The sequence below is a fragment of the Neomonachus schauinslandi genome, chromosome 5 (assembly GCF_002201575.2).
Source record: "Neomonachus schauinslandi chromosome 5, ASM220157v2, whole genome shotgun sequence".
NCBI lineage: Eukaryota > Metazoa > Chordata > Mammalia > Carnivora > Phocidae > Neomonachus > Neomonachus schauinslandi.
In genome coordinates, this window is record NC_058407.1 from 11085931 (window position 1) to 11098588 (window position 12658).

Sequence of the window (12658 nt, forward strand, 5' to 3'; positions counted from 1 at the left end):
TTAAACCCAGCCCCCTGCTCTAGCCCGAAGATTCCTGCCCCAGCCTGGCTCCTCCCCAGTGCCGGCCCCCACCCTGCACTGCCCTGGCCCCTCTCCTATCATCATCTTCTGCCTCATCTTCACCCAGGACTCTTAGCCCAGCCACTGTTCCTCTCCTATGTCCGCCTCCATTCTGCCTGCCCCTGTCCCCGTCCAGCCCTGCCTTCATTCTGAGCCTTGTCCCGGGCTCGGCTTCGCAGATGGGCTCGCTTAGGTACGGGCCTCATTGGCATTCTGTCCACAGCGGCATCCGTTGCTGGCTGCAGGCGCTGTCGGGGTGAGGGAGAGAACGAGACAGACAGAGGTCGGGGCTGCGGGTTGGGGGGAGGTCTGGGTCTGCTCCCTGGGCCTCCTCTCCGGACAGGGGGCCTCCAAGCAGGATTGGAAATAGCTGCTCTTTATTGAACACCTACTGGGTGCTGGAAACTTCAGACAGTAACGTCTCTAGCCCTCCGGCGGCCCTCTGTGGCAGGTGTTATTCTCCATTTCACTTCAAGAGGGGAACCAATGTCTCTGTGGTAGACATGGACAGGCTTCACCCTGGACCCAAGTCCTCCTCATCAGAGGCCCCGCTCGCAGTCTTTGGCTGTGGGGTTGGGGAACGTGAGAGTAGTTGGCCCCCGACTTCAGGCGACCCTGGTCCCCGAAGCCCCATGAGATCTCCAAGGATGGTCAGGGCTCCCATAGGCACAAAAGGGGGTGAGTGAGGAGAGGGAGGGAAGGGGGGAAGGAACTGCAAGAGCAGATGCTTGGAGACTGGGACACTTTAGGGAGGATGGGCCTGGGGGATGCAGCTTGGGACAAGGCCAGGCAGGGGGTCAGAGGCACTTTATATAGGGCTTGGGGACTTGGAGACCCGGCAGGGTGGCTGGCCCTTAGAGAGAACTGGGGAGCCACCGGTTGTTGAGCAAGAGACAACTTGCTCAATATCATCCGTATCGATTCCTCCCTTCCTTCACTGGTTCATTTATAAAACACGTACTAGGTGCCTTCTCTGGCCATGCCTTTGCTGGGACTGGTGATACAGAAATACCAGTCACACTCTTGGTCCTCAAGAGGCTCCGAGGCTCACCAGGAGAATGCATATTCATGCCTTCATATTCATGCATATTCATAATGGTCCTGAAGCCCCATTGGTGGGAGGAGAACTTTGGTATACTGGGGGCAGTGGAGGTGGGTGAGAGATCTGGAAAAGTTTCATAGAGTCAGGGTCTGAACTGAGTCTTGGCGGGTCCTGTAGAGGATGCCAGGCCCACTGGACTGGAGATAAAAAAGAAGATTCTAGGCAGGTGGGAATAGCATGAGCCACCTCCTGGAGGCTTGATCCAACCTCTTGGATTCAGGCGATGGCTAGTAGTTTGGGTGTTCGGTAAGACTGCACTGGGGAGCACGGCCTGAATGGAGAGGACAGTGAGGAGCTGGGAGCAGGGGTGTAGGGAGGCATGACAGAGGCAGGTCACCCAGGGGGTGAGAGAGAACTCCAGGGGGACAGAGAGACCTGGCAGGCGATGATGAAGGTCAGAACAGAGGGGATGGATGAAAGGAAAAGACTGCCAAGTATCCACCCATCCATCCATCTAGAAAATGTTTGCTGAGCACCTACTGTATGTCAGGGACTGTGCTGGGCACCGGAGGTGGAACCAGCGGGCTTGCTCACTGATTGGGTAGGTGGCTGGGGACTCAGCTGGTGAGCATGGAACGAAGACAAAAGACAGTAGAATTAGGAGATGGGCGATGGACACTTTGAGCTCAAGGAGCATTCCTCCAGACACTGTGATTGGGGACGGGGGAGGCGGCGAGGAGCAGGGCTGAGAGAAGATAAAAGGTATTTCCAATGGGGGAGTAGAAAGGACTAATTGCGTGTATGGTGCTTTGCTGGTCTTTTCATTTAATTTTCATTTAATAGCGTTCCCATTTGTCCGGATGAGGAAACTGAGCCCCAGAGACTTCAGCACTTGTCCCCTTAGTGTAGGGGTGGGCAAACATTTTCTGGAAAGTGCTAGGTAGGAAATATTTCCAGCTTTGGGGACCATACCTCTCTGTCAACCAGACTCAAGTCTGCCATTGTGGTGGAAAAGGCAGCCGTATTCAGTAGCAAAAATGAATGAGTATGGCTGTGTTCTAATAAAACTGCATGAGCGCTGGGATTTGAATTTCATATAATTTTCACGTGTCAGGAAATATTCTTCTTCTTTTGATATATTTTTTTTAATATTCAAAAATGTAAAAACCATGCTTAGTTCCAGGTTGTCCCCAAACAGCTGTTGGCCTGTGGGCTTGGTTTGGCCACCCCTGGTTGGGAGGTGGTAGACCTGGGTTTCCAACCCAGATCTGCAAGTCTGTGGACCTCCAGCTCCAAGTGCTGTGCCCACCTCTGCCTCCTTCCCGTGGGCTCTGCTCAGTCTGTCCCATGGTCCAGTCATCCAGGATGCACATTGGCACTCTGCTCCCAGGCAGCTAGTCTCGGGGAGGAGGCAGGGTGAGTAGGCCATGAACTCTGGATCTGCCATTCTGGAAGGGGTCCCTGCCCAGCCACTCACCAGCTGGGAAGACCCGAAACCTCTCCGGGCCTCAGTTTCCGCATCTGTAAAGTGGGGCTTAGCAGAGAACCCACTGTTAGGCTCACTGTGAGGCCACCGTGAGAGTAGGCCTGGAAACGTGCCTCTTCCCTTGGTGGCCTCAGTTTCCCTCCTCCGCCCCTGGTCTCCAAGCCTGGTCCCCTCTGCTCCGCACCTCTGCCTCTGCCTCCCCCATCGGCAGCCCCATCCTTCACGCCGAGAACGACACCCCAGGTGTCTTCCCAGCAGCCACCAGCACCAATGGTTTCTCGGTTTCTCGAAAGCTTTTAAAAATGAGGTTCCCTCCGGGGCAGCGGGGGTGGTCGGGAGGGGGCGCCGGGGGAGCTTCCTGGGTGGGTGGCGGCTGTGGCTGTTCCAGGCCTTTCGAAAGGAAGATCTGTGGCTGACTATTATGGAAATCAGGCCCGAGCAGCCTGCCGGTGGCGCGGGAGGCGGGAGCCTGGGGTGAGCACCTGCTGGTGGCTGGGGGAGGTGAGCTGGGGTGTCCCGTCCCCGCCGCACTCCTGCCCCACGTGTGAGCGTGCCCTATCTTCGCCTGGGGTGGGGGTGGGGTGGTGCCAGGGAGCCTGGGCGGCGCTGCTCCCTCGCAGGGCTGATGGGCAGAGCTGCAGCTGGAGGGTCTGGGCTTTGAGGCGCTGGGGACTGGGGGCCGCGGTGCTGGTTACTTTCAGTCCAAAGGGAGGAAAAGGCTGTGGGGCCCCCGCCCTCCCCGTGGGAGTAGAATGGGGCATAACCCATTCTAGAATGTGGCATAACCACAAGTCCCTCTTACTCAGTGTGCACTTCGCACCCAGCACTCTGCTCAGCGCACTGTGGCTGTTAATCTATTTAAAATTTTTCCATTGATGTGGCCGTTATCACTCCCATTTTATAGACGAGAAGATAGAGACCCGAAGAGGCAAAGCTCATAGGGCAAAGACCTGAGAAATCTGAACCTGAGGCTGCTAACACCTGTGGCCAGTTCTCACACCCTTGGTCCTCCTGTCTCCAGCTGGAGGATGGGCCACTTGAACTTCCAGGGGCCCCTTTCCCACCCTGAACTCCCCACGCCTCTCCAGAGGGGGCCTCTGCGGATGGGGAGACAGACACTCTGCCTATGTGTGGGACAGAGCTGAGGGTGAGGGGTGGTCGGTAGTGCTGAGATCCCCAGTTCCTGCCTATGCCCTGTGCCCTGTGCCATGACCAGAGGGTTTGAGGTGAGCCAGGAGGACACCCTCCTGTCACCCTGCCAACTGCAGGTGCACAAAATCCCATCATTCAAAATCCAATTCCTTTATATGTTCCACATTCTGGAGAACGGAAACCATCTCGGCCTAAAAGTGTTGGGGAAATAAAACTAGGAAAGTCAGATGCATTTGGCCACTCTGTAAGCCGGAAAAATGACCCTAGTAGAAAGGCAGGCAGCAGCCTTGGAAAAATCACTGTAGCAAACAAGAGCTGCTAACGAGGCCGAGAAACCCACAGGTACACGGGCAAAGGGCAGGAGCCGACAATTCACACCAGAAAGGAAACACAGGGGCTTAACCATCCCATGGAAAGAAATCCATTCCCACTCAGAGACATGAAAGCCATGCAAACTTTAATAAATGTAATTCCATTCAAATTAATCAGTATTTTAAAACATGAAGTTATTTAATCCACCGCTGAATCAAACTCTCTTTAGCTGAACTCTAGTGTCTCGCCTTCCAGAGCTCTGCAGATGTTAGCTGCTCTCAATCTTTACAATGGCCCCAATTTACAGAGGAGGAAACTGAGGCTAAGAGCGGTTAATTATGTAATTTGCCCCCCGGTTACACAGCTGCAGAGTAGCTGAGCAGAATCCCCCGTCACACTGCCAAGCAGGGGCGTTTCAGCCCTAGGCCAGTGGTTCTCAAAGGGCGGTCCCAGGTCAGAGGCGTCAGTATTACCTGGGGACTTTTACAATTGCTGGTGTCCAGGCCTCACCTCAGAGCTACTAGATCAGACTCGGGGGGTGGGGCCCAGCTCTCTGCATTTTAACAAGTCCTCCAGGTGATTCTGATGCTAAGATTCAAGAATTAGTGCTCTAGGCTCCGGGCTCCAGGTGAGCATTCAGGACTGGGTTCTTGCTCCTGTTACAAAAGACAAGTTAGACTGGCCCAACCCTTTTGAAATACGAATGGATAGCAGGAGTTCCGAGCCGGTAAATGGCCAGAACTGCACTCCCGAGAAGCCCTCTGGACAAGGTTTTATTCCTGAAGCTATTTTAGACAATGTATTTATACATGTGCAAAACTGTAAACAATGTAAGTCTCCAACAATAGGGGGTTAGGGGAGAAATGTTGTCATCGAGAAGTGAGTTTGTGAAGAATGGACAACATGGCACAGTGAGGGTGAACGACGTGTTCTGGTTTGCCCAGGATGTTCTCAGTTTTAGCTCTGACAGTCCTGTATTCTAGGAAACCCACTGGCCCCGAGAAATGAGGACAGTTGGCCATCCCAGTTGTAACCGGGACTAGTTCTGCAGTCCAAATATTTCTGTTCTCTCTTCTCAAAGGGCAGGTGGCAGGATGGTCCTTCTCTTCCCTCTTGAAGTTAGGTGGCTCAGTGACTTGCTTTGGCCCATGAAATGTGAGCCAAAGTGACGTGTCCTATCCAGACAATGCTCCTGACAGCCTGTGTGGGGATGACACCTCCTCAGCCCGGGGTTCCTGGGTGACTGATAAGCAGAGGCCCCTGGCCACCCCCCGCAATGGGCAGACAGTGTGAGCAAAGCATAAACTCTTGTGTGTGAAGCCACTGATATTTTCAGGTTATTTGTTACCACAGCATAACCTAGCCTGTCCTGACTGCTACACGTGGGGGAATATGAATTCCACGGTGTTAGGAAGACACGCATTACAGACTTCTATATGCCACAGCATTGCACACATAAAGCTTACAGGTGTGCTGGGAATAATCTGAAGTTTAATTATTATTTAATTACCTATATTAATCAGGTAGAGGAATTCTTTTTTTTTTTTTTAAAGATTTTATTTATTTATTCATGAGAGACAGAGAGAGAGAGAGAGAGAAGCAGGCTCCCAAGGAGCAGGGAGCCCGATGTGGGACTCGATCCCAGGACCCTGGGATCATGACCTGAGCCAAAGGCAGACGCTTAACCATCTGAGCCACCCAGGCGCCCCAGGTAGAGGAATTCTTGAGCTAACTTTTTTTCTTCCTGATCATTGCATGATCCAACTTTTCTATAATGAGCATGTTTTATTATTTTTTTTAACAGGGGACATTTTATTCAAAAAATACTTTCTTTGGGTCAAAGCAGGGTCCTCTCTGGGCTCTTATTCATTAAATGAAAATCTGGAGGAGGGAGAGAGGGGAATTAAGCTTTCGCTTCAAAGGATCAAAGGGACTGTTAAGGTCAAGGAGTTAATCCTCTCGGGCATCTGCAAACTCCCTGCTGGCTCCCAGGTCCCCTTGGCCTCAACTGCCCAGTGGAAACAAGTTGAGCAGATGCTACTTCCTGGCCCTGTGACTCTGGGCAAGTCACAATCTCACTGAGCCTCCACATCCTCATCAGTTAGATGGGAATAACCCTGTCAACCTCGTGGGATACTAAGAGAAGCAAACGAGAGAAAGCATGCTCAATACACGTTGGTACCTTCTGCCTGCCTCTGTCTTCCTCGTGGAGCCTCCGTGGTGGGGCGCCCCTTGGACATGTCCCTTAAGCTCCATGAGCCTCAGTTTCCTCATGAGAAAGGAGAAGGATGATGTTACAGGCCTAGGCATCCCTGGATGAGGCTGGAAGTCCCTGTGCAGAAGCTGAGAGATGGGGAGAAGGAGAGGGCTTGGGGAGTTTGGAGTCCAGCGGCAGAACTAAAGCTTATACCCTCCCTTGAGACTTGCAGCCGCCAACCACAAGACCGGCACGCCAAAAGCCAAAACTGTGAGCATTTAAGATCAGGACAAAAGCAGGTGCTGGGTCTCCTTTGGAGGTTTGGGGCTAGCACACCTGTTTTCTGACATCTCCGGAGTCTTAAAGGGGCTGGGGTGGTCAGGGAGGACTTCCTGTAGGAGGAGGGCTTCAGCTGGTCTTGGGAGGATGGTATGGGCAGCCCCGGGCACCTGTGGGGGTACCCTTGCTCTGGGCCTTGTAAGGAAGCCCCTAACAAGAATATAAGAGTGGCAGGTAACATCTGTGGAGGGCATATTGTGGATTTGGCTCACTGTCCTTGTGATTAGCCCACACACTAGCACTGGGGCAGGACTTGGGGAAACTCACGAAGGGGAAGAGTTCCGGGGCATTGGGTGGTGGTAGAGGCCTGGGGCCCAATGTGTTCTGGATAGAACCTCAGCCCTTTGCTTCTCTAGGATTTAGCAGCCATAGGTCACATCCCTTCTGGCCCACAGGGTCACCTGGATGTCCCCAGGTGGACTCCTGTGGATGTGACCAGTCTCTTGGGTGAGCATATGTCTCGGGGTACCTGGGGCAGCCTGGTTTACTCCTCCTGTGCTGGCATCCCCTCTAACCCAGCATTCTAGTACTTTCTGACGGGTCCTACTTTGGATGATGATTTTGTGGCCGCTCTAAATCTACATGGTCTCAAGCCGGGCAGCCTTGGTTCCATGCTGGCGCAGGCCCTCCTGTCTGGGCCATGTGGCCCTGGGAAGTGGGGATCTGTAAAGTGGGGACGATAGTGCTCATGCTGGAGAGCACTGGGAGGTGGGGAGGCACCGTGTTGGCAGAGGCCCCAGTGTTATAGCTGGTGTTCCGTGAGCGGTGGCCCCGGCCATGACCTACTGATGCTTGGCACGGTGGGGTGGCTGGGTGTCTGGGCCAAATCTGGAGCATCGGGTCTTTGTGGGCTGGTTTTGAGCGTCAACTAAGAACTCAGAGGAGGATATAAAGGGAGACCTCCGTAAATACTGCCCTCGAGGGCAAAGGTGATGGAGGCCTTAGCTCCTGCCTTGCGCGGTGGGGGCAGGAGATGCCTGTCAAGCCTCTTGGCTCTCCCAGCCACCCCATACCCATGTTGCTCCTATCCAACCTCTGCCTGTCCCTTACCCCTTTCCTCCAGCCCCCATGCTGCCCTGCACCTCCTTAATCCATCCCCACAAGCAGCCTCTGGCCACTCTCCCAGTGAGCTCTTCCCTGGCTCCCGGGCTCCAGGGTCTGCGGGTCCCCTCTATGCCCCCTGGGCACTTCGCTGCTCCCCAAGGGGCCACGCCACTGTGCTGGGGCTCTGCGCATTTCCCTGGGCAGTCCCTCCAATCAGGACCGTCCCCTCCCCACTGTTTGGCAGGTGTCCCACTCTATCCCTACCGGCCCTTCTCCCCTGTCCCTCACTGCAGGCCCCAGTGCTTTGCCCTCAAGGAGGTCATTTATTCCTCTTTTCTTTTCCTGGCCTCTGGCCTCAGCCTCTGACGCATCCATGTTTCTCCTGGAGCCCAGTGCTGGCCTGGAACCAGGTATCAGAACATGTTCTCCCTCAAGGAGGCCTGGTGGAATCTGGCTTCTCTCCTGGAGGGAAGTTGGATTTTAGGAAGAGGAGGCTGTGCTCACAGCTGCCTAGAAGAAGCCAAATGGGGTGGGGGGGGTGAGGGGTGGGGGGTGGGAAGGGCTGTTGGTGGGGTTTGGTCCTCTCTGGTGACTGTGGGTCCAGAGAGGGTCCGCCACTTGTCTGAGATCATGCAGAAATTTAGGGCAAGGCCAGGACTTTGACCTAGATGTGTCTTACTTCTTCAGCCATTCTGGGGAGGTCTGGCAGGGTGGGGGGCATGCAGGCTGGAGGAATGGCTGGGTCTCTGCTGCCTCCGGGCATTGGGCGGGGCTGGGCCTTTCATCGAGGGGAAGGAGGGGCTCGAAGCTGGCAGCTAGGGTGGGAGGAGACCTGTCTTTGATTCTTTGATGCTCACACTTTTTGGACCCCTGGGGAACGCCTGAGTCATCGCTGAGCCAGCAAACATATTTAGCTTCTTTCATTGTCCCTAATAAATCAATTTCTCCAGGTCTCTCACACCTGCCGCTCGACTCCTGGCTGCCCGCCCGCCATCTCCTGCCTGCTGGCGTCTGGGCCCAGGGCCCCAGTGCCAGCTCCGGGTTTCCAGGCCGGAAGTGCTCCCACTCCCCGGCACGGGGCAGACGCCCCCCCCTTGCCTCCGGGAGCCCCTTGCTCTTTTCTCCTCCATCCCAGGGCATCCTGTGCCAAGCCTGTCCTCCCTTATTCTGGGATGGCCTCTGTTCAGCAGCCACGTTCCTGGATCCCCAGTCAGAGCATCATGACAAGGGCCACTGTGGTCTCAGAGACCCGAGGGATTATTGTGCCTGCAGCTCAACCCCTGCCAGGGCCCAGCCTCCCTCAAACTCTTGGCCTGCTGAGACTTGTGTTTTGGGCCCAAGGGAATACCAGAAGTACCTGGCCTTGTCATGCCTCCTTGTCCTAGCTCCTCTTGGCCCCATTGGCTGGAAGAGCCTCCACTTAGTTTATCTTTCACAGGCACCTCTTCCAAGAAGGCTTCCCAGATCTTCAATTCTCCTGACTCCATGACTCTTTCCTCCTTCTATGGCCCCAGCCTGTCTTGTACCATGAAAGCATGTGCATGGTTTGCTTTGTAATGAAAATGATAGCACTTAACATAACTCTGAGTAGGTACCCAACACTGTTCTAAGTATTTTGAACATATTGGATTATTCCCATTTTATAGATGGGAAATCTGAAGCTCAGATCTCTTAGGAAACTTGCTTAAGACATGGTAGAGTTGGGTGCCTGGGTGGCTCAGTCATTAAGTGTCTGCCTTCGGCTCAGGTCATGATCCTAGGGTCCTGGGATCGAGCCCCACATCGGGATTGCTGCGCAGCGGGAAGCCTGCTTCTCCCTCTTCCACTCCCCCTGCTTGTGTTCCTGCTCTCGCTATGTCTCTCTCTGTCGAAAAAATAAATCAAATCTTTAAAAAAAAAAAAAAAAAGACACGGTAGAGTTAAGCCTTGAACCCAGGCCCTCTGGGTGGCTCTCACTACTGCCTCCCTGTGGCTCTTCACAGTGAGTGGCTTTTGAGGCACCTTCTTATCCACTCCGCCCCTCCTCCCCCACCCCCCACCCCGCCCCAACGCACCCTCCAAACAGTCTTGATTCACCCCAGGGTAAGGGCTCCATCGGGCCCATGTCTGAGACCCCCTTGTACAGGGAAGTCCGCATTAAAGGTCGTGTCATGGAACTCACCTGGCTCAACCCTTCAAGGAGGAAGATCGCATCTAGAGGGGCTAGGCCGCTAGGGCAGGGTCCCAGAAACAGAAAGTGAGAGAGCCCGGGTGTCTGATTCCTCGGCTGAGCAGGGGGCCCTGTGCCCGGCAGGAGGCGAGAACGCAGGCCCGTGCTCATCGGTGCCTGTGAGCAGGCTGCTTGAGCCTGCAGATCCAGCTGCTTCCCCTTCTGGGATGCCCAGGCCCAAGCTCTACTCTGGGCAGCTTCCCCTCCCGCAAAGGGCAGCTCTCAGGCCTCCCGGCTGCCTACGCAGTGGCAACTCTCATTCATGTGTGGTGGGAGCCCCCTGCTGCCCACAAAGAGGAGTGGCGGGCCGGTGGGGAGGTGGGCAGAGGGCCATCCTGGGGAGCGGCGAGGGGCCTGGGCCAGCAAGTCCGAGCCCACTGGTCCTTCCCGACTGTGGTGTGGCCCTGGCTGTCCACCTCTTTGGCCAATCCCCCCACCCGCAGCAGCACCAACTTTCTCCCAGTTCCCTGTGTCTCTACACACCTGCACCCGCTGAGGCTGAGGCCCAGAGGGCCTTTTCAGTGGGTTTCATCCTAAGCAAGAATTATTGAGCACTGAGCAGGGACAGACTGGCCTGGGAGGAGTTCACAGTTGGTGTGTGCGTGCGTGCGTGTGTGTGTGTGTGTGTGTCGGGGTGGGGTGCAGCACACACAAGGTGAGCTCACTGCAAGATCAGGTGTGTGTCTTTCCCCCGACCTGGCTGCCAACAAACACTCATGCACAGCTCCTTTGAGAAGCCTCTCTGCCCAGCCCAGCCCTCCACTGGCCCCCGTGCCCCCGGCCGTAACAGTGCAGGTTGGTCTAGGCTGTCCCTGCCCCTTCGCACCTGTTTTCCCCAGCAGCCCCCAGCTCCCTTTGAGGGCCATGGCTTTATTTCCATCATCTTTGGATGCCTGGTTCCTTGCATGGAGCCTGGTACTCGGTAGGCGCCGGGACCGGAGCAAAGAACGTATGGAGAGACTGATCGATCGGTTTGGCACCTTCAGTCCTCAAGGAGCAGCTCAATGGTGGAATCTCAGGCAGGGGCCCCGGGAGAGGGTGTGAGGGCCACTTCATTGCCCTACATCCAGAGGGGGCTGCCTAGAACCCTGGAATTCAGGATCGCCTGATTGTAAACCCCATGTGGGCTTGTCCCCCCAGTGCCTGGAACATTGTAGCTACTTAAACATTGTGTAAAGTACCAATAAGTGAAGGTTACTGAATTCCAGCTTGGGAACCCTCCTCCCCCTCCCCAGTGACCGCTGGGGTCAGCCTGTACTTGCGTCCTTCCGGAGCCAGCCTGGATACCTGCCTTCCGAGGCAGCCGTTCACTCTCTCTTCAGCCAGCACTGCCTGTTGGGAAATTCTCTTGCCTTTCCCTGGCCTTGACAGGGCCACTTCTCCCCTGCCCCTGCTCTGAGGGGACCTCCGTCACAAATCCAGCCTCCGGGGACATCTGTCTGGGTGGCAGCCATGTTGCCCTGAGGATGAGGGTCCAGGGCCCTCTGAGGGCCCACTCTTCCCTGTCTGGTCCTCCTGCCTTCAGCTGGGAAAGGAACAAGGGTGAAGAGCCTGAAGGGGGGGGGGCGTCAAGGACGGCAGGTGTGGTCACAGAGAGGACAGACCCCACTCCCGAGATGTATCATGAGCTTTATTCTGTCTTCTGAGTGATTTCCAGGACAGCCACTCATGCCTGCAAAACACTGCTTCCACCCTCTCAACGATGGGGGAGGAAGCTGAGGACCAAAGAGGGAACAGGGGGGCGGGGGGCGAAGGCCACACAGCCAGCGTGTGCCAGTGGCGGGAGAGGACCTCGGAGCCCATGACCCTCAGCCCAGTGCTCTTTCCATGACCCCCGGCTGTCCCTTCAGGGGCCTAAGGAGGCGGCAGCGGTGCCATCCAGTTCCCAGGCTGACGTGGGGTCTGTGGAAGTCCTCAGATGTCTGCCAAGGCCCCCTGCAGATGCCCATCCCAGACCCTCTTCAGTACCGTGTCATTACCAGACACTCGCACACCTCCAGAGACGAGGATCTCACCCCTCACAAGACAGCTACTCTCTCCCTGGCCCCACGAAAGGTGTGCGTGTGTTAGTGGGGGTGGAGGGGACGAGAGACTGCCTCCCCTCCCCTGGGGAGCCCACCTCGCTCTGGCTCGCCCACTCAGGCTGGTGGTGGGGCAGGTGCAACCGCATCTCCTGCTTTCCTGCCAGGGAACTGCCCTCCAGGGTCTCCCCCAGAGCCTGTGTGAGGGGGTGAGAAGGGCTTCTGAGAAGGAGCCTGTTCAAGGACTCCTCCTCCAGGCTGGGGCCTCCCTGAAGGCAGAGTTGCTTGCGTGCATGCTGGGAAGTCAGCTCAAGCCTTGATGCGCTACCGCGGGTCTCAGGGTGCCAGGACCCGCTGGGGCAGCCCCTCACCACCACAGGACCCCTGGTCAGTGGTCAGCAGAGAGGCTGGGGCTGAGGCTCTGCCATAAGCTTCTATGTCATTCAGTGGCATGGGCGCTGCCTCCAGGCCGCCCTCCTGGTCACCACGGTTCACAAAGCTCTCTCTTCTTGGCTTCGTGGCTGTACCACCAGCCCTGCTTGCATACATCTGTCAGGGATGCTCTCTGCCATTTTCTTGAAGATTCCCACTTGCCCCTCCTCCAAAATGGACATCCTTGCGATTGGAGCCCACTCTGCTCTTGGCTTCCCTGCAGCCTTCGGTCGGAGCCCCACCAGCTCAGGCATCAAGTGCAGACATCTCCAGCCAGAAGCTCCTTAGGTGGACCCAGTACAATCTTGTCCTTCTACTGAAAGGAAGTGGTCCGTGAGGAGGGAGGTGGCAGGTGGGGCACCGC